General features: G+C 47.6%; 1 protein-coding gene across 1 annotated transcript in view; it reads left to right on the top strand.

Moving 5' to 3' along the window:
• The window catches only part of LOC147115025 (band 4.1-like protein 3), a 335,880-nt gene that overhangs the window by 50,158 nt on the left and 265,261 nt on the right, over positions 1-20,461 (top strand). The window lies entirely within an intron of this gene.

Here is a 20,461-nt window from a genome sequence, read left to right as displayed (position 1 = left end):
ACTCCCCGGCCATCAGAAACATCCTTCCTGCATCTAGTCTGTCCAGGCCTGACAGAATTTTATAGTTTCGATGAGATCCCCTCTCAATCTTCTAAACTCCTGGAGAGGAATGGAGGTGTATAGGGATTGGGTGTCCATGGTGAAAAGGATACGGTTAGGGCCAGGAAACTGGAAACCTTTAAAGTGTCAGAGGGCTTCGTGAGAGTCGCTGATGCAGGTCGAAAGAGACTGGACAAGGGAGAAAAAGAGTTGCGATAGGCAAAAATGAGTTCTGTAGGACAAGTACAGGCGGAAACAATGGCCCGGATATTAACGGGCGGGGCGGAGTTTCAGACGGGAAACCCAGAAGTATCTATATTAATGACTTGTGTAATACCCACTGGAAATGTTATGTACGCTAAGTACGGTTATCAATCTTTAACTTAGACACTGTATTATCATTGTTATAAATCCCTGGGTTAAAGTTGCCCATGTGAAGGTACGGCAAGAACTTTTAAGGACACAATGTGACTAAGAGCAGACTTTCCATAATTCTGCACCAGTATCAACTGTTGCAGACAGTGAGGCTGCGCAGTCTCCAGGCAGAAACCCCAGGAGGAAGGGGTGGAGTCGGGTTTTTCCAGCGGGAAACGGGAGCGACGGGAAGAAAAGAGGGCAGGAGCTCTGAAAAAGAGGGCTCAGGAGGCAAATGGCTGCCGCATCCCGTCCCGGGCTTCCAAACTCGGCCGCCGCCCTTCATATTAGTAGCTCTGCATCCAGAACTCAAAGTGGGATTCAGTGATCGTGAAGAGAATTCAACGAAGGGGTTCGGAGTCGTAAGTCTTGCAGACATTATACATACCATGAGCTCCAACTTAAGCGCGCCAACGAAAGAGTGCACTCGAATTTGGACACAGGGACAGATTCTCCTTTGAATCCATATAAATGGAGAATGTATGTTTATTATGTCTAGATTCATTCTAATGTATGCAAATGTCTAATTTAGGTCATTGACCCATAATCTTCTTATACTGTCTGACGTTAAAACTATAAAGTAAGATAATTAGAATTAAGCCATTGTAGTAGTGATCTCCTTACTGGACTATAGAATACTGTCTACAACAGAGACCACATCTCACATATATCTAGAGAACCGTGAAGGGGTTACACTTGGATGAAGGGACTAAGCATAATGTAGCCAAATTTGCTGATGATACAAAGATAGGTGAGAAAGCAAATTGTGTGGAGGATGCAAAGAATCTCCAAAGGCATATAGATAGGCTAAGTGAGTGGGCAAAAATCTGGCAGATGGAGTTTAATGTGGGAAAATGTGAGGTTTTGCACTTTGGTAGGAAAAATAAAAAATGCTAATTATTATTTAAATGGGGAGAGATTACAAAATACTGGGGTACAGAGGGATCTGGGGATCCTTGTACATGAAGGTACAGCATGAAGCATGCAGGTACAGCAAGCAATTAGGAAGGCAAATGGAATGTTGGCCTTTATTGCAAAGGGAATGGAGTATAAAAGTAGGGAAGTCCTGTTACAACTGTACAGGGTGTTGATGAGACCACACCTGGAGTACTGTGTACAGTTTTGGTCTCCTTATTTAAGGAAGGATATACTTGCATTGGAGGCAGTTCAGAGAAGGTTCACAAGGTTGATTCTGGAGATGAAGGGGTTGCCTTATGGAGAAAGGTTGAGCAGGCTGGGCCTATACTCATTGAAGTTTAGAAGAATGAGAGGGTATCTTATTGAAACATATAAAATTCTGAAGGGGCTTGACAGGGTAGATGCAGAGAGGATGTTTCCCCTCATGGGGGAATCTAGAACTAGGGGGCATAATTTCAGGATAAGGGAGCACCCTTTTAAATTGGAAATGAGGAGGAATTTCTTCTCTGAGGGTCATGAATCTTTGGAATTCTCTTCCCCAGAGAGCTGTGGAGGCTGAGTCATTGAATATATTTAAGGTGGCGATAGACAGATTTTTGAAAGGTAAGGGAGTGAAGGGTTATGGGGAGCGGGCAGGGAAGTGGAGTTGAGGCCAAGATCAGACCCGCCATGATCTTATTGAATGGTGGAGCAGGCTCGAGGGGCCGAATGACCTACTCCTGCTTCTACATCTTATGTTCTTATGATTCCCAGAACAAGTGCTCTAGTGGGGGAAGGTGGAAGAAGCCTGGGGCAGGGGAGACCCAAGGTTTCCTTGTGGAGCCTGGTGGAGTACTTCTGCTGTTCCTGACCCACAAGGAAACTTACAAAAAAAATTAAAAGCTTATCTTATTTGGGTCTCTTCTGGCTCTGGCTGCTCTTTCTGGAATATTTGGCCTAGTGGGGAAACCACCACTGCTGCTGTGCTTAGGCCTCTGGTTAAAATGGCAGATCAGGCCCTGATTACATCATCCGAGCTCAATCTGCATATTCAAAGAGCGCCCCACCGGCTTGGGGCGTGTGTCCTTGTCACCAGAAATTTGAAATTGCAGTTGGGTAGATCTTGGTGTTGAAGTAGCAGGTATGTCCCCCTGCTCCATTTTCACCAGGCGGGGAAGTTAAAACAGAACCCATTGTCTCAGCATTAACAATCCTTGGGGATGTGTCATTGCTCACTAACATTGTGTTTTTGTTATTTTGCTTGACATTTCTCAAACTATAAACTGTGTGAACTTGGAAAGAAATATACTGAGTTGTTTTGCTGGTTTGTCATTTCCCCTGCTTGGATTGCGCCTCCAAGTCACTGTGGTGAGCTGAGATTCTGTGGAGCCTGAGGTGTCCACGATTGCATGTACACTTCTTTCAGAAACGCAAGTTACAGTACTCTGGAAAAGGAATGTTGATCACCATTTGTTATGTTAGGATCTAAGTTGGTTAATATACTAGTGAAAGTTGAGGAATGTACCATCTAGTTTGATTTATTCTTGCTTCTTTATAATTTTACTTCTTCTAGTAAATTGGATAGTTTTTAGCCTGAGGTATATGGTCTGAGTGTGGTGTTACCCCTATTTCAGAGAGCTTTGGAGAATACAGTGGCTCGGCTGCATACTTTGACGGTATAAGAGTTCATTTTGCCTTGTTGTACACTAATCACAGAATCCCCACAATGCAGATAGAGGCCATTTCGGCCCATCGACACATATCCCACCCTATCCCCGTAACCCCACGTATTTAATCCCCTAACACTAAGGGTCAATTTATCATAGCCAAATCAACCTAACCCGCACATCTTTGGACTGTGGGAGGAAACCGGAGCACCCGGAGGAAACCCACGCAGACACAGGGAGAATGTGCAAACTCCACACAGACAGTTGCCTGAGGCCAGATTTGAACCCGGGTCCCTGGTGCTGTGAGGCAACAGTGCTAACCACTATGCCACTAATGCATATGCTTTGAGCATAAGGTCAAGTTTTGGTTTATAGGAGGCACAGTCTTGCCCGTAGAAGTTCACTTTGCATGTTCAGAATCAGTAAAATGTATTGGTGGTGGGGAGGGGGGAGGCCAAGTTGCAACAATGTCCAAATAATTGGTCAAATTCAATGGGAAAAAAAAATAGGTGGTGTTAACTTGTAGCCAAGGATTTATATACTGCACTGTTCTTTCAGGCAATTATTTGGTTACCTCTAATGTGGGGATATAAAATGTATCTATTTATAATTTACAGGGCAGCTCTTCAGCTGGGTTCAGAATGAACCTTCAGTCTTTAAAGTTACTGCCACTTGGTGAACAGGAAATGATTAAAGAGGATCTGCTTTTGCTGATCTGTTCTGCTGACTGCAGATCTTGAGGTTGAAGTGGTTGCAAGGTGCAACCAGAGATGCTCCTTTGTTTTTATGCACAGTATTCTGGACAATCCATAATCAGTACATTATAATTACTGTTGCTCGCAATTACTGTAATTTCCGCTGACTGGAGACTGCTGTTCCAGGAGCTGGGACAAAGGGAAAAGAAATCTATTGGAGTTCAACTTGGGGGAACTGTCATAGAAATCCCAGCTTCATGCAAAATGATTAGTTGTAAACTGACTACCTTTTTCATTACAGATTTGTTATGTTCGCTGAAAAAAAAAAAAAAACCCAAATGTACAGGATATTACAGCCTGCCTGCCCTGTATAATGTGCAGACTGGGTTGTTTAAAGATAAGGCAACAGGCCTTGGAATGTAGAGGTGGGGTAGGGCACTGGTGTATCCCTGCGCGCAATCTCTCAATGTCTTCAGATACATTGGGGGAGAATTTGGCCTGTGTTGTGCCCATTATCCGGGCGAATAATTAAGTTCCAAATATGCTCTGCTCTGTGTCTACAGTGGCCTAACCAATGGTACTTAATAGAACTGTAGGAGGCTGCCGATTTAAAGGGAAAGTAAATTATTTTTTTATCTTTTTAATGTGGAACCAGGAGGAGCATGAGTGTTTCTCCTGGCTCCACAACAATACTGTGGCCTTTGCTGGCCTGTGCTTGCCCCCTACACATTCACCTGCGCCCTCCACCGACTTGCCTGTGGGCTGGCTTTACCCGGAGCCGGCCAAATTTACAAGGGTCTCGACCGGCCATCTGCATTGAGATGTCCTATTGGCGCCCACAGCCCAATTTAGAGCAAGCCTCAGGCTGACGTCTTCCAACGTTCATTCCAGGCACACCACCAATTCTGTGCCAATTTCTTGCGTGAAACCAATTTCTTCGACTTTGTCACTAGAAGTTGAGGATGAAGGGCTTTTTTTTCAACTTATTAATTTTCTCTCTTCACCATCTCACGAAAAGGCATTGACATCCTGCTGGGAAGTCATTCAAGAGGTGCCAGTTACCCTCCAGTACGTCATCAAGTGGTCATTTATCATGTCTGAGCCATGACATTGAATGTCTGTCGGAAATTCAACCATGGAGCCATCTGTACCCAATCCTGTCTTCACCTGATGTGCACAGAAATGCAGTTTCAGGAGAGGTCACTGGATTGTGATCAGCCTGGCCAGTTTTCTTTTCCTCACCTTAACTCTGAGGCAGTTAGTTTACTTGATTGGGGAGTGACTTTGAAACTTGCAAGTAATTTACGAACCAAATTCTTCCAGTTGCTAAGTAATTTACGCAATAAAAGTTCAGTTGTTGCATAACTTTTTATCTGTTTTAGTAGCTTGTTCTAATATTTTTATGGCTAATCTAACCATTTACCAATATTTGAAAGCTTAGTACGGTGTCCTTGTCATCTGATTTAGACGCATCTTCTGTTTCCTTCATCCATGATTCACTCTACAACCTCATCCGGTTCAAAGTTTTTTTACTCTCCAGTTATTAAAGTATATAAAACTGAAAGTACCCAGATTAAATGCTTCAAAAGTAAAATATTTCTGCCCCTTCTGCCTCTCCTCCAATTTACTCTTCTTGTTGCTTCTCGCCTGAAAGCAGTGACTTGGGCTGAAGTGCAGTTCCTTAGGTCACATTGGCCCTCTACCAAGTTCCCAATGTGGTCATTTTTCATGTGTAAACCCACAGCGAATGCCAGCAAATGATTCACCCATGGAGAGAGACATTGGCCCAGAATTTGCTGGAGCAGGTCATCTTGCAGTGAACGTTGTGAGTTGGATTTTTTCCTCCCCCCTTCAGCTCCCAATTAATTTTGCGCTGCAAACTGCTGGAAGTGTGAGGTGATAATGGGATATCTGGGACCTTGGTGACAGACAGGACCAATAGTCTATGAAATTTAAGGATTTGAATGGTTAGCAAAGCTCTAAAGTGGCAACTTGGACATCTGATTATTTTCATGAAGTTTTACTGAATCACATGCTGTGAGATGTGTAGTTGTAAGTTTTTTTTTGCCTATGGAACATGACACTTAAACATATGAATAAGACAGCCTGCCAGTCCATGGTTCAGATTATTATTGTTGTTTAATTCATGAAATAAAGGAACCGAATGCAGCTGCTGCCTACACAAAAGCTAGATATTTTATAGCAATTCAACTTCTGGAATCAGCATGATTGTTGGTGACTTGCACATTAATGGACCCACATGCTTTGAGGTGGGTGGGGAGGGGTTGGGGTAACTCTAAATCCTGGGAGTGGAGTGAGCAGCGACGCCCGACCAGAGCGGACCTGCGTGAGGTACAAGCAGCGCGGCAACTTTAAAAGGAGGAGCGAGGCGAGCATTCCAATTCAACAGCAGGGGAGCGAGGTAAAAACTAATCGAAGTGTGACGTCACCAGGAAGCAGGTAAGTGATTGGTTGGTGAGTATTTCTCTTTTTAAACTTTAACTCTGGTTTATAGTTTCTAAGGTCTCTCTAGTGTAGCAGAGACTGTTGGTAAACCAGTTAACTGTAGTGTAATTAGTGAGATTGATTGATTTAATTTAAATTCAGTTAATTGAAGGGTAAGTCATGGCAGGACAGCCGGGCCCCGTGATCTGCTCCTCCTGCGATATGTGGGAACTCGGACACTTCCTGTGTCCCTGACAACTACATGTGCAGGAAGTGCATCCAGCTGCAGCGACTGACAGACCGCATTGCGGTGCTGGAGCTGCAATTGGATACATACTGGAGCGTTCACGATGCTCAGGACATCGTGAATAGCACATTTACGGAGTTGGACACACCGCAGGTAGAGGTTGGACAGGAAGAAAGGGAACGGGTGACCAACAGGCAGAGTACTAGACGCAGGCAGGTAGTGCAGGGGTCCCCTGTGGCCATCCCCCTCTCCAACAGATACACCACTTTGAGTACTGTTGCGGGGGATGGCTTATCAGAGGAAGGCAGCAGCAGCCAACTTCCTGGCACCAGGGGTGGCTCTGCTGCACAGAATGGGAGGAAAAAGAGGGGTAGAGCTATAGTAATAGGGGATTCAATTGTAAGGAGAATAGATAGGCGTTTCTGCGGTCGCAAATGAGACTCCAGGATGGTGTGTTGCCTCCCTGGTGCAAGGGTCAAGGATGTCTCCAAGCGGCTGCAGAACATCTTGGAAGGGGAGGGTGAACAGCCAGTTGTCGTGGTGCATATAGGCACCAACGATATAGGTACCAACGATATAGGTAAAAAGCGGGATGAGGTCCTAAAAGCGGAATATAGGGAGTTAGGAGATAAATTTTTAAAAAGGACCACAAAGGTAGTAATCTCAGGATTGCTACCAGTGCCACGTGCTAGTCAGAGTAGAAATAGAAGGATACTTCAGATGAATACGTGGCTCGAGGAATGGTGCCAGGGGGAGGGATTCAAGTTCCTGGGACATTGGAACTGGTTTTGGGGGAGGTGGAACCAGTTCAAACCGGACCGTTTGCACCTGGGCAGGGCTGGAACCGATGTCCTAGGGGGAGTGTTTGCTAGTGCTGTGGGGGAGGGCTTAAACTAAAACGGCAGAGGGTTGGGAACCTGAGCAGGGAGACAGAGGAAAGGGAAACAAGGATAAAAGAAAAAGATAGGAAGGAGAAAAACAAAAGTGGCAGTCAGAGAAATCAATGGTTTAAATCAAACATGGCTACAGTAAATAATAATTCTAATAGGTGTAAGAGCGTTAAAAAAACAAGCCTGAAAGCTTTGTGTCTTAATGCGAGGAGCATTTGTAATAAGGTGGATGAATTGGCTGTGCAAATAGAAGTAAACAAATATGATTTGATTGGGATTACGGAAACGTGGCTCAAGGAAGGCCAGGACTGGGAACTCAACATCCAGGGGTATTCGATATTCAGTTAAGATAGGCAAAAAGGAAAGGGAGGTGGGGTAGCATTACTGGTTAAAGAAGGGATTAACACAATTGTAATGAAGGATATTAGCTCTGATGATGTGGAATCTGTATGGGTGGAATTGAGAAATACTAAGGGGAAAAAAACATTAGTGGGAGTGGTTTATAGACCTCCAAACAGTAAGGCGGAGGTTGGGGATGGCATTACAAGGGAAATTAAAGAAGCGTGCAATAAAGGCACAGCAGTCATCATGGGTGACTTTAATCTACATATAGATTGGGCCAACCAAATTAGTAACAATACTGTGGAGGAGGAATTCCTGGAGTGTTTACAGGATGGTTTCCTGGACCAATATGTCGAGGAACCAACCAGAGATCAGGCCATCTTAGACTGGGTATTATGTAACGAGAAAGGATTAATTAGCAATCTTGTTGTACGAGGCCCCTTGGGTCGGAGCGATCATAATATGATCGAATTCTTCATTAAGATGGAGAATGAAGTAGTTGACTCGGAGACTAGGGTCCTCAATTTAAATAAAGGAAACTACGATGGTCTGAGGAGCAAGTTGGGTAGGATTGATTGGGGAATGGCACTCAAAAGGTTGACGGTGGATAGGCAATGGCAAACATTCAAAGACTGAATGGATGAAGTACAGAATTTGTTCGTCCCAGTTTGGCATAAAAATAAAACAAAAAAGGTGACCCAACCGTGGCTAATGAGGGAAATTAGGGATAGCATAAGGTTCAAGGAGAGGGCATATAAATTGGCCAGAAAAAGCAATAATCCTGAGGATTGGGAACAGTTTAGGATTCAGCAAAGGAGGACAAAGGGATTAATTAAGAAAGTGAAAATAGAATATGAGAGTAAGCTTTCAGGGAACATAAAAACTGACTGTAAAAGCTTTTATAGATATGTGAAGAGAAAAAGATTGGTGAAGTCAAGCGTAGGTCCCTTGCAGTCAGAATTGGGGGAATTTATAATGGGGAACAAAGAAATGGCTGACCAACTAAATACATATTTTGGTTCTGTCTTCACAAAGGAGGACACAAATAACCTCCCAGAGTTGCCCGGGAACATAGGGTCTGATGAAAGGGTGGAACTGAAAGAAATCAGTATTTGTAGGGAAATGGTGTTCGGAAAATTGATGGGACTGAAGGCCGATAAATCCCCAGGGCCTGATAATCTACATCCCAGGGTACTTAAGGAAGTGGCCCCAGAAATAGTAGATGCATTGCTGGTCATCTTCCAGAACTCGATAGACTCTGGAACGGTACCCATGGATTGGCGGGTAGCTAATGTTACCCCACTATTCAAAAAAGGTGGGGAATTATAGACCGGTAAGCTTGACATCGGTAGTGGGGAAAATGCTAGACTCCATTATAAAAGATGTAATAGCAGAGCACTTGGAAAGCAGTGACTGGATCGGACAAAGTCAACATGGATTTACAAAAGGTAAATCATGCTTGACTAATCTACTGGAATTTTTTGAGGATGTAACTGGTAAAATAGATAAGGGAGAACCAGTGGATGTGGTGTATTTGAACTTTCAGAAGGCTTTCGATAAGGTCCCACATAAGAGATTAGCGTGCAAAATTAAGGCACATGGGATTGGGGGCAAGGTATTGACTTGGATAGAGAACTGGTTGGCGGACAGAAAGCAAAGAGTTGGAATAAATGGGTCGTTTTCCGAGTGGCAGGCAGTGACTAGTGGGGTACCGCAAGGATCGGTCCTGGGACCCCAGCTGTTCACAATATATATTAATGATCTAGATGAGGGAATTGGATGTAATATCTCCAAATTTGCAGATGACACAAAGCTGGGTGGGAGGGTATGCTGTGAGGAGGATGTCGTGAAACTCCAGTACGATTTGGACAGGTTGGGTGATTGGGCAGAAACATGGCAAATGCACTATAATGTGGATAAATGTGAGGTTATCCACTTTGGTGGCAAAAACAGGAAGGCAGATTATTATTTGAATGGCAATAGATTGGGAGAAGGGGAAGTGCAAAGAGACCTGGGTGTTCTTGTGCACCAGTCGCTGAAGGTAAGCATGCAGGCGGTTAAGAAGGCAAATGGTGTGTTGGCCTTCGTAGCAAGAGGGTTCGAGTACAAGAACAAGGATGTCTTGCTACAGTTGTACAGGGCCTTGGTGAGACTGCACCTTGAGTATTGTGTGCAGTTTTGGTCGCCTTACCTGAGGAAGGACGTTCTTGCCATGGAAGGAGTGCAGCGAAGATTCACCAGGCTGATACCTGGGATGGCAGGAATGACGTATGAGGGGAGATTGTGTCGATTGGGCTTATACTCACTGGAGTTTAGAAGATTGAGAGGGGATCTCATCGAAACCTATAAAATTCTGTCAGGCCTGGACAGACTAGATGCAGGAAGGATGTTTCTGATGGCCGGGGAGTCCAGAACCAGGGGTCATAGTCTAAGGATAAGGGGTAAGCCATTTAGGACTGAAATGAGGAGGAATTTCTTCACCCAGAGAGTGGTGAACCTGTGGAATTCTCTGCCACAGAGGGTGGTGGAGGCCAATTCATTAAATATATTCAAGAAGGAGTTGGATATATTTCTTAAGGCTAAAAGGATCAAGGGATATGGGGAGAAGGCAGGGACAGGGTACTGAATTTGGATGATCAGCCATGATCTCATTGAATGGCGGAGCAGGCTTGAAGGGCCGAATGGCCTACTCCTGCTCCTATCTTCTATGTTTCTATAATTGCTAACTGCAAGGCCATTGGAAACACAAATTACCCCATTAACAGGGTCCTTACACCATGAAGTAGCAGCCCTAACTTTCTGCGGGAAATTTGTTATGTATAGCGCAAATGCAGCAATTTCTTGACGCTCCTGTAGGAGGTTGACTGAGCTCCCGTTTTTGCGAGGCTAATGGCAGAGCAGCCCAAATCATCCAGCAGTTTGTGGCAATTTGTAACCCACTGTGTGTATCTTCCTCACCACAAATTGCTGGATTTTTTACACTAGTAATGGTGTGTGCCTTTAACTTGCTGTTATCGCCATATTCTGGCCCATTATAGCTGAGCCTCATTCTGTCCTCATCCAATGTCTGTGCATGTGCAGTCTCAGCAGAGGTCAATGCATAGTGATTAGAAGCAGGAATGCGGGCCTCCTTGACGCTCCCCCTTCAATCCAGTACTGCAAGGGCAGATGTCGCATCTTCACTACCACATCATTTGAGATCAGATAAAAAGAACTTGCATTTATACAGCGCCTTTTACAACTTCAGGATATCCCAAAGTTCTTTACAGCCACTAAAGTACTTTTGAAGTGTAGTATTATAGGAAACACGGCAGAGAATTTGCGTACAGCAAGGTCCCACCAACAGCAATGAGATAATGACCAAGTAATCTCTTTTTTTAGTGAATGTTGATTGAGGGATAAATAAACTCCCCTGCTCTAATTCAAAGCATGCTGTGGGTTCTTTTACATCCACCCGAGAGGGCAGACAAGGCTTCAGTTTAATGTCTCATCCGAAAGGTGGCACCTCTATTGAATTTTCAGCTTGGATTATGTGCTTTTGTCTCTTGAATGGAACTTAAACCAACAGCCATCTGCCTCCGAGGCGAGTGTGCTACCACTGAGCCATAGCTGACACTTCACAAATCAACAATTGAGCTTCAGACCTTCCTGGTCTATGTGGCTAGAAGGAAACTTTTTGTACAAAGTATTTGCTCAACAAGAATCTGCTAGATACTTTCCATTTTGTATCTCTTTCCCTCTAGGGCCTGGGAGTCTACCGAGAGTTGCCTGACCCTAAGTACACATATTATCGGTTATGTTTGGCATATGCTAAAAATAGTTAAAATGGTTGGTAGATCAACGTGAATCCCACATTGCAGCACAACAAGCAGGGCTGTCCATAATAGTAATATGCACTGGAATTATAGACATAATTAATGGTTTAAGTTGCATGTATTACTGCAATGAGAAATTAAAATGTTAAATAGTTTCTCTTTTGAGTTGTTTAACTTTTCATTCAAACCATCAGTTTTTTATGTACAATCGTAGTTTTAGTTAGTTGATCCTTAACCCATCATTACAACTTCACCAATAACAGTGTAATGAGTCCATGAATTGGAAGATGATATTTCATATTTAAAATAATGCTTCATAAGTAAGCCTGGTGGCAAAATGTGTTCGATTTAATTTGCTTCACCATGCAGTGGTAAGGATGTGGATTTGAGGCAATGACTCTTCACACCTTAAGTTGCTCAACTAGACAGTCTTGTAGAGGTGAAGTACTTCCCCAAGAAGGGAACATATGGATCTAAAGAGGTGCTATCAAATGTGGAAACACACAATTAATCGGTCAGCATCTGAAAAGGAAACACTTCATCAGAACTCAGACTGTTGACCTCTCGGCGACCAGCTGCAGTGACATTAACAGAGTCCTTAGAGATGATTGCCTGCTATTCTCTCTTCAGTTGAAACATTGAAAATGGGAGCAAGCCACAATGGAAGAAAATATACAAGTTGTTGAAGAAAATATAACAGAAAAATGGAGCTGTTGTATGCATTCCAAAAAGATTGTAGCCTTGTAATGGTTTACCTGTGATTGTGGGGTGCTGGACCTGCTGGAATACACAGCAAATTTGTCAGCATCTGAAACATAATATAAAATGCTTTAGATGAGACTAAAAGCATGAGTTGCTAAGACTTGGCAATGAAGCTTCTGACCTCACCATGTTTCTATTTGTTGCTGAAATCAATAATGTTTTCTAATGAAAAGAAAGACCAAGACTGCCGAAAAGACCTGCTGTGTATTTCTAGCAGTTTTTATTTTCAATAATGCCCACCAGGATAAGTAGCTATTACAAGCATCTTAATATAAAATCAATTTTGTTTTGAGACATTAAAATTTGAAATTTTTTTCAACCTTTGCCAATCTTCACTTAATGTTCCCACTAGCTGGGCAACATTGAAAATCATTTTGTAATTATATTTAATTTGAGTATATGTGGTGAATTTTTATTTCTTCAGTGGCCTGTATGGGGGAGGGAATAAGAGAGGGAGAAACAAACGCCTGTTTCAGAGGAAATTAAGCAGAAAGTTAGTGAAAGAAATCCATTAAAAATGTTTATGCTTTTTGGAATGAATATTAAAGTGCTATTTTCTTTTTCTGTGTACTTCAATCATTTTAGCAAAAGTATATTTTGGGGTCATGTAGCTGAAAATCCCTTTTGTGGAGAATTTATTTTGGGGAAATTACTGTTCTATTGACATCATCATTGAATTAAGGATTTATGCAGTCCTGCAGATATATAATAGGACTGGTTAGCATGCAGTTGATGCAAGACCAATTGTTTATAGATGGTTTATGATTCAGGATTTATCCTTCACTTCTTCTACCTATAATTCAGCTTGCACAAACTGTTTTATGTATTCACCTGCAACTATTGGCTGACTGATAACCATGTAGAACTGACAGCAAGGAAAGCTGTTTTGTGCTCCAGATTCACTGGTTTGGGGCATTAAGTCTACAAATAATAATCCTGATCTGCACAATTCACTCTTATATTGTTTGCCCTGTAAAATATAGTCTGCTAACTGGCAAAAATATCAGGCCTAGAAATTGGGTATAGCCCCGCTTGAGGCGTTAGAACTGGCGCTGCGCAAAGTTTTTTGCCAGACTAAACTTATCGCTGCCTGGCGAGATATTGGCTTGCATCGCCCCCAAAGGGGATTGAGGCGCTAACTCAGACGTTGCACGGGGCTCCTAAGGCGCAAAAGTTCAGGCGCTACCCAATATCGGCGCGGACGGGCGCAGCGCAGGTGATCTCAATTACCGGAAACCACGAGACTTCCAGGCGCCGGCCGGCTCTTCAAGGGGTGGGTCAGTCAGCCTGAGCTGCTACACTCAACGCCCTGTAGGCCTCAGAATCGGCGCTCACCCTTCTCTGGCGCAACAAACTTGGTGAGGATGGAGAAGGTGAGACAGAGAGCAGAGCGCTTCAGCACTGAGGCCCTGGACCACTTGGTGTCTGCAGTTGAGCGCCGTCGAGATGTTCTGTATCCTGACAATGGCAAGAGGCCGAATCAAAAGGCTTACCGGCGATCTTGGAGGGAGGTTTCTCAGAGGGTCAACTCCAACAGCTTGGCGACCAGGACCCCTGTTCAGTGCAGGAAGAAATTCAACGACCTCACTCGGATCATTAGGGTGAGTGTTGGTTAGGCAAACTTCTGATTCCCTCCATCTGCACCTAACTTCGAGGACCCTGTTGCCATGATGCCCCAATGGCCATCTGTCAGCAAGCACCCATGGCCCTTTCTGGGCACACACATGGACATTTCTCTCAAGGCCACATGTAAGGGCTCTTGCACCATGGGGGGTGTGGTAAACCACTGTTGTTAGTATTGTTGTTCACTGTTAGTACTGTTGTTCACTCTTGCGTATTGTTGTACTTGTCTGTGCATGCCTCAGCTGACTCCGCCCCTGGCTCCACCCTCATGGCTGGGTATAAAGGTCGCTGCTCAGAAGCCTCCAGCCCTTTTGGATACCAGGCAACCACAAGAGGCATGCTCTGTTCTTTGGTAATAAAAGCCTGTTTATTACTTTCTCAATCTCCAGTCTTTTGTAGCAATTGATAGTGCATCAATTTTATTACCAAAGTTAAATGTTGGCTGCGGATGCTGATCAACCGATGGCGCAAAACGCTGAGCAGCAGGCGCTGCTGCGAGCCCTCAGACCAACATGCCTGGACCTAGACCCCCAAGAAGCGGGTTCGTCGACTAAATTCGCACAATGGCTGCGTTGCTTTGAGGCGTATCTGGAAGCCTCGACCGTGACTCTTGATGAAAATAAACTGAAAATCCTGGCCTCGAAGGTGAGCCACCAAGTCTATACTTTAATCCAAGATGCGACGACCTACGCGGCGGCTATCGACCTACTGAAAGGGCAGTATGCACGCCCGGTTAACACGGTCTATGCCAGGCACCTTTTAAGATCTCGCAGACAGCAGCCCGGGGAATCGGTGGAAGCCTTCCTACGGGCACTGCGGGTACTCGGACGCGGCTGCGACTGCAAGGAAGTATCGGCCGCGGCACATGCGGAGGGATTGATACGAGACGCTTTCGTTGCGGGTCTAAGGTCCGACTACTCCCGGCAGAGGCTGCTGGAGAAGGGTGAAATAGACCTGACAAAGGCAGTGTCCCTCGCGCTCTCGCTCGACGCGGCCCACAGAAATATGGACGCTTTCTCCCCTCATCGCCCCGCGCCGTGGACGCCGCAATCTTGGGCCATGGGACCGCCACCTCCGACTGCTGCAGCGATGTCCAAGGCACAAAAATGCTATTTTTGTGGCCAAGCTAAACACCCTAGAGCACGCTGCCCCGCGAAGAATGCTACCTGCTCCGGCTGCGGGAAGAAAGGTCACTACGTTAGCGCCTGCAAAGGGAAGACCGCTAACGCCAGCAGCGCTGCGTGCGAACCGTGGGCGCAGCCATCTTGTCCGCCATCTTGGGCTCCCCCAGCCGCGTGGGGATCGGGACCGTGGGCGCCGCCATTTTGTCCGCCATCTTGGACGCCTCCGACTTCAACCACGGGGGAGCCGGACTCAACCACCGCCTCATCTGACGACCACATCGACTCGCTCGACCATACGCTGGCCTCCGTGACGCTGGACCAATCTCTCCCTCATCAACTGTCCAGGTCCATGATGGATATTACGGTAAACGGCCGCGCCACTACCTGCCTTTTTGACAGCGGGAGCACGGAGAGCTTTATCCACCCCGACACGGTGCGCAGTTACTCTCTCCCGGTCCTGCCGACGCGCCATCGGATCTCTTTGGCTTCCAAAGCCCAGTCAGCGGACGTCGGTGGCTACTGTGTAGTGACCCTTTCAGTAAGGGGCACAGAATACAAACATTTTAAACTTCTGGTCCTGCCCCATCTCTGCGCTGCCGTTCTACTGGGGTTGGATTTTCAGTGCCACCTTAAGAGTGTCACATTAGCGTATGACGGACCCCGCCCCCCACTCACAGTCTGCAGCCAGCAGCTTTTAAATCGCCCGCCGTGCACCATTTGCAGCCTCTCCACCCTTAAAGTCCCCCCCCCCCTCCTTGTTCGCTAACCTCACCCGCGACTGTAAGCCCATCGCTACCAAAAGCAGGCGTTACAGTGTTGGGGATAGGAGCTTCATTAAATCCGAGGTAGCGAGACTCCTGAAGGAAGGGATTATTGAAAGTAGCACCAGCCCATGGCGAGCACAAGTGGTGGTAGTGAAGACTGGCGAAAAACAGCGCCTAGTTATTGACTACAGCCAGACGATCAATCGCTACACCCAACTAGATGCATACCCACTCCCCCGCATATCTGACATGGTCAATCAGATAGCACAATACCGGGTGTTCTCGACGATTGATCTGAAGTCGGCATACCACCAGCTCCCCATCAGGGCTGAGGACCGCCAGTACACAGCTTTTGAAGCTGACGGTCGGCTCTATCACTTTCTCAGAGTTCCCTTCGGCGTCACCAACGGAGTTTCTGTCTTCCAACGGGAGATGGACCGGATGGTTGACCAGAACGCGCTCCAGGCCACTTTCCCATATCTAGACAACGTCACCATCTGCGGCCACGACCAGCAGGACCACGACGTTAATCTAGAGAAATTCCTCCGGACGGCCCAGCGGCTGAATCTCACATACAACAAAGACAAATGTATGTTTCGTACTACGCGCCTCGCTATTCTTGGCTGCGTAGTGGAGAACGGAGTCATCGGCCCAGACCCCGATAGAATGCGCCCCCTTATGGAGCTCCCCCTCCCCCACTGCCAGAAAGCACTGAAGAGATGCCTGGGGTTTTTCTCTTACTATGCTCAGTGGGTGCCCAACTATGCGGATAAAGCCCGACCCCTCATCAAGTCCGCCTCCTTCCCCCTGACAGCAGAGGCCTGTGCAGCCTTCACTCTCATAAAAGGAGACATTGCGAAGGCCACAATGCACGCTGTGGATGAGTCCCTTCCTTTTCAAGTGGAGAGCGACGCATCCGACTTTGCCCTAGCTGCAACCCTTAACCAGGCGGGGAGACCCGTGGCCTTTTTCTCAAGGACCCTCCAGGGCCCCGAGATTCGACACTCCTCTGTCGAAAAGGAGGCCCAGGCCATTGTGGAAGCCGTGCGACATTGGCGGCATTACCTGGCCGGAAAACGATTTACCCTGCTCACTGACCAGCGTTCAGTGGCTTTTATGTTTCATAATAAGCAGCGGGGCAAAATCAAGAATGACAAGATCTTAAGGTGGAGAATCGAACTCTCCACCTACAATTACGATATCTTGTACCGGCCCGGGAAACTCAATGAGCCCCCAGATGCCCTATCACGTGGTACGTGCGCCAACGCGCAGGTTGATAGGCTACAGACCCTCCACAATGACCTCTGCCACCCGGGGGTCACCAGGTTCTTCCATTTTATCAAATCCCGTAACCTGCCCTACTCCATCGAGGAGGTCAGGACCATGACCAGGAACTGCCAGATCTGTGCCGAGTGCAAGCCGCATTTTTATAGGCCAGACAGAGCGAGCCTGATCAAAGCCACGCGCCCCTTCGAGCGGCTGAGCATCGATTTTAAAGGGCCCCTCCCCTCCTCTGACCGCAATGTGTACTTCCTCAATATAATTGATGAGTACTCCCGTTTCCCGTTTGCCATCCCTTGCTCGGACATGACCAGTACCACGGTCATTAAATGTCTGAATGACCTCTTCGCCTTGTTCGGTTTCCCTAGCTATATCCATAGCGACAGGGGCTCATCTTTTATGAGCGACGAACTTCGGCAGTACCTGCTCGCGAGAGGCATTGCTACAAGCAGGACCACCAGCTACAACCCCCGGGGTAACGGCCAGGTGGAAAGGGAGAATGCGACAGTCTGGAAGGCAGTCCTTTTAAACTTAAAATCTAAGGGCCTTCCGACCTCCCGCTGGCAGGAGGTCCTCCCTGCGGCGCTCCATTCCATTCGGTCGCTGCTCTGTACACCCACCAATGCCACTCCTCACGAGAGAATGTTCTCCTTCCCCAGGAAGTCCACGTCGGGGATTTCGCTACCAACATGGCTGACTTCTCCAGGTCCCGTCCTACTGCGGAAGCACGTGAGGACCCATAAGGCGGACCCCCTGGTCGAGAGGGTGAGCCTCCTCCACGCCAACCCGCAGTATGCTTACGTGGTGTACCCGGACGGGCGGGAGGACACAGTCTCCATTCGAGACCTCGCACCTGCAGGTGCTCCTGAAACACCCTCTTCGCCACCCACCGCTACTCCTGCCTACCCCCAGGACACAGTCCCCGCACGAGACCTCGCACCTTCGGGTGCCTCTGAGAGACCACCATCGCTACCTCCCATTACCCATGCTCTGACCCCTGTAGACGGCATGCAGCAGCCCCAGGGTCCGCCACCTGCTACACCTCCTCTGAACGAGACACCGGGTTCACCATTGGATGCTGCACCATCACCGCCGCTGCTGCGACGCTCAGGACGGCTTACAAGGCCTCCTGATAGACTTCAGTACACAAATTTTTAGTGCACTTCACCCCGCCGGACTCAATTCTAAACAAGGGGTGAATGTGGTAAACCACTGTTGTTAGTATTGTTGTTCACTGTTAGTACTGTTGTTCACTCTTGCATATTGTTGTACTTGTCTGTGCATGCCTCAGCTGACTCCGCCCCTGGCTCCACCCTCATGGCTGGGTATAAAGGTCGCTGCTCAGAAGCCTCCAGCCCTTTTGGATACCAGGCAACCACAAGAGGCATGCTCTGTTCTTTGGTAATAAAAGCCTGTTTATTACTTTCTCAATCTCCAGTCTTTTGTAGCAATTGATAGTGCATCAGGGGGCATGAGATGATCTCTCAAGGCATCATGTTGCAGAACTTCCCCTTTCCCCTGCAGTCCAAGCTGGCGATGATGTGGAAGGAGCAGTGTCGAACCGGTGGCGGACCTCCACAAGTGGTCACTCTCACTGATCTCGAGGAGAGAGTGCACCAGATTCTTGGAGGACGTCTGTCTGGTCCTGTTACCACTGCAGCTGCCGACCCCATTCTCGACAGCGAGGGTAAGGCTCTCACCTTTTGCAACTGTCCCCTTCCACTTGGTCCCCCTGCCAGCATGCTTCCTCAGTGTGCCGCAATCTGCCATGCCTTTCCGCCAACCTGTCCTTTTGCTAAAGCCACTCTTCCACCTCCCTGCTTTCAGATGATGCATCACCAACCGGGGCTCCACGCCCTGAAGCTGCCAGTGCCTCCGGAGGTGAGGATCAGGAGGAAGCCGGACCATCCGTTCCAATCTCAGAGGCGCATACACATGTACGGACTGGGGATAGTAGTTCCCTGGAGGGGAGGGGGGGGGAGGCTCTGATGATCAGGCAGTTGCCGGACCAAGCGGCATGCAGCAACGCAAGGGGGGGTAGGCAAACTCGGCCACCGTCTCCCCGGAGGGCAAGGCAGGTAGTGATGACTGCTGCACAGAGTGCAGAGGAGGTGCGTCGCCTGGCTGAAATGAGCACCCAGGCCCGGCTCAGGCACACTGAGCTGATGGCTGCAGTGGGGAGGGTGCCTCAGTCAATAGATACACTGGCAAAGAGTGTGTTGGACTTCGGGGCAACAATGGAGAGGACTCTCCAGGGCTTTGGGGCAACAATGGACAGGACTCTCCAGGGCTTCGGGGCAACAATGGAGAGGTCTGTCGAGGGCTTTGCACCAACAATGGAGAGGACTGTCCAGAGCTTCGAGGCCGCTATGGAAAGGACTGTTCAGGGCTTCGGACAATCCCTGGAAAGGTCTGTCCAGGGCTTGTCCGAGGCAGTGGAGCGGTCAGCACCGGCCTTGTCCGAAGCAATGGAAAGAACTGTCCAGGGCTTCTCCGAAGCACTGGCACCTGGCTCACAGGTCCTCACTGCTGCCACGCAGTCACTTGCTGGCCTCGTCCACAGCCAGATTGAGGCAACGCGAACTCTCACTGCAGCCACCCTATCTGCATCAGGATCACCCCGGGCCCTTCCATTCCCATACAAGGCCAGGAATCAGTGGAGCATGCGATTGTGGCGAATGAGCCGAGCCGGTCCCCTCAGAGAGCCAGTGTGTCATCCGACAATGGTGCAGGTGTCCTCTCTCGGCAGGTGACCATTCCACATGCCAGTGCTGGCACGTCTGCAGTGCAGCTGCCACCACCTGCAGTGCACACTGCTTCCAGCCATGCTCAGGTCAAGCATCCTGCGTCCGCACCCTCCAAGCCCAGAGGTCGGCCAGGCCGTCCCTCAGGGGCTTCTGCGCTTCCAGACAGTCAGCAGGCGTCCCCCAGCCTTCGCCCCGCCACTGGGGTTCAATTACGTAGGAGCAGCAGGGAGAGAAGGGGCAGAGCGTGAAAGAGAAGTCGTTCTCCATCAAGGGGCCAGCAGTAGAGGGAGGTCCTGAGACGTTTCTTTGGCCAAACTCAAGGAGACCCTCACCTGTTGGAATTGTTGGAAATAGTTTGTTCGGTTTGGCGGCTTTGCCGAAGAGTTTACTGTTATTTTGTTTGTTATGGTTTCTGTTGACATGACGTTGTTTTGCTGTAATGAAAGACTTTTGTGACAATAAAGAGAAGTTTAAATGTGCTATGGTGTATGTGAATAATTACAGTGATGCTGGTCTTCAGATGCTTTCAAACATCCAATGTGCGCAGCAGTTGAGACACACATCATTCCGCCAGAGGGGCCTCGAGACGACGACTCATGAGCCAGTGACGGATGACCCTTCCACTTTCAGGAGCCCTTCCATCTTCCTCCTCCTCCTCCTCCGCCTGCTTCTCCAGGGTCAGAGGGAAGGTGATGAATTGACGCCTTCG

The sequence above is a fragment of the Somniosus microcephalus genome, chromosome 7 (assembly GCF_052327205.1).
Source record: "Somniosus microcephalus isolate GS21.2 chromosome 7, FLI_Smic_1.0, whole genome shotgun sequence".
Taxonomy (NCBI): domain Eukaryota; kingdom Metazoa; phylum Chordata; class Chondrichthyes; order Squaliformes; family Somniosidae; genus Somniosus; species Somniosus microcephalus.
The sequence above is the reverse complement of the archived record's forward strand: the minus strand, read 5'-3'. Positions and strand labels throughout refer to the sequence as shown.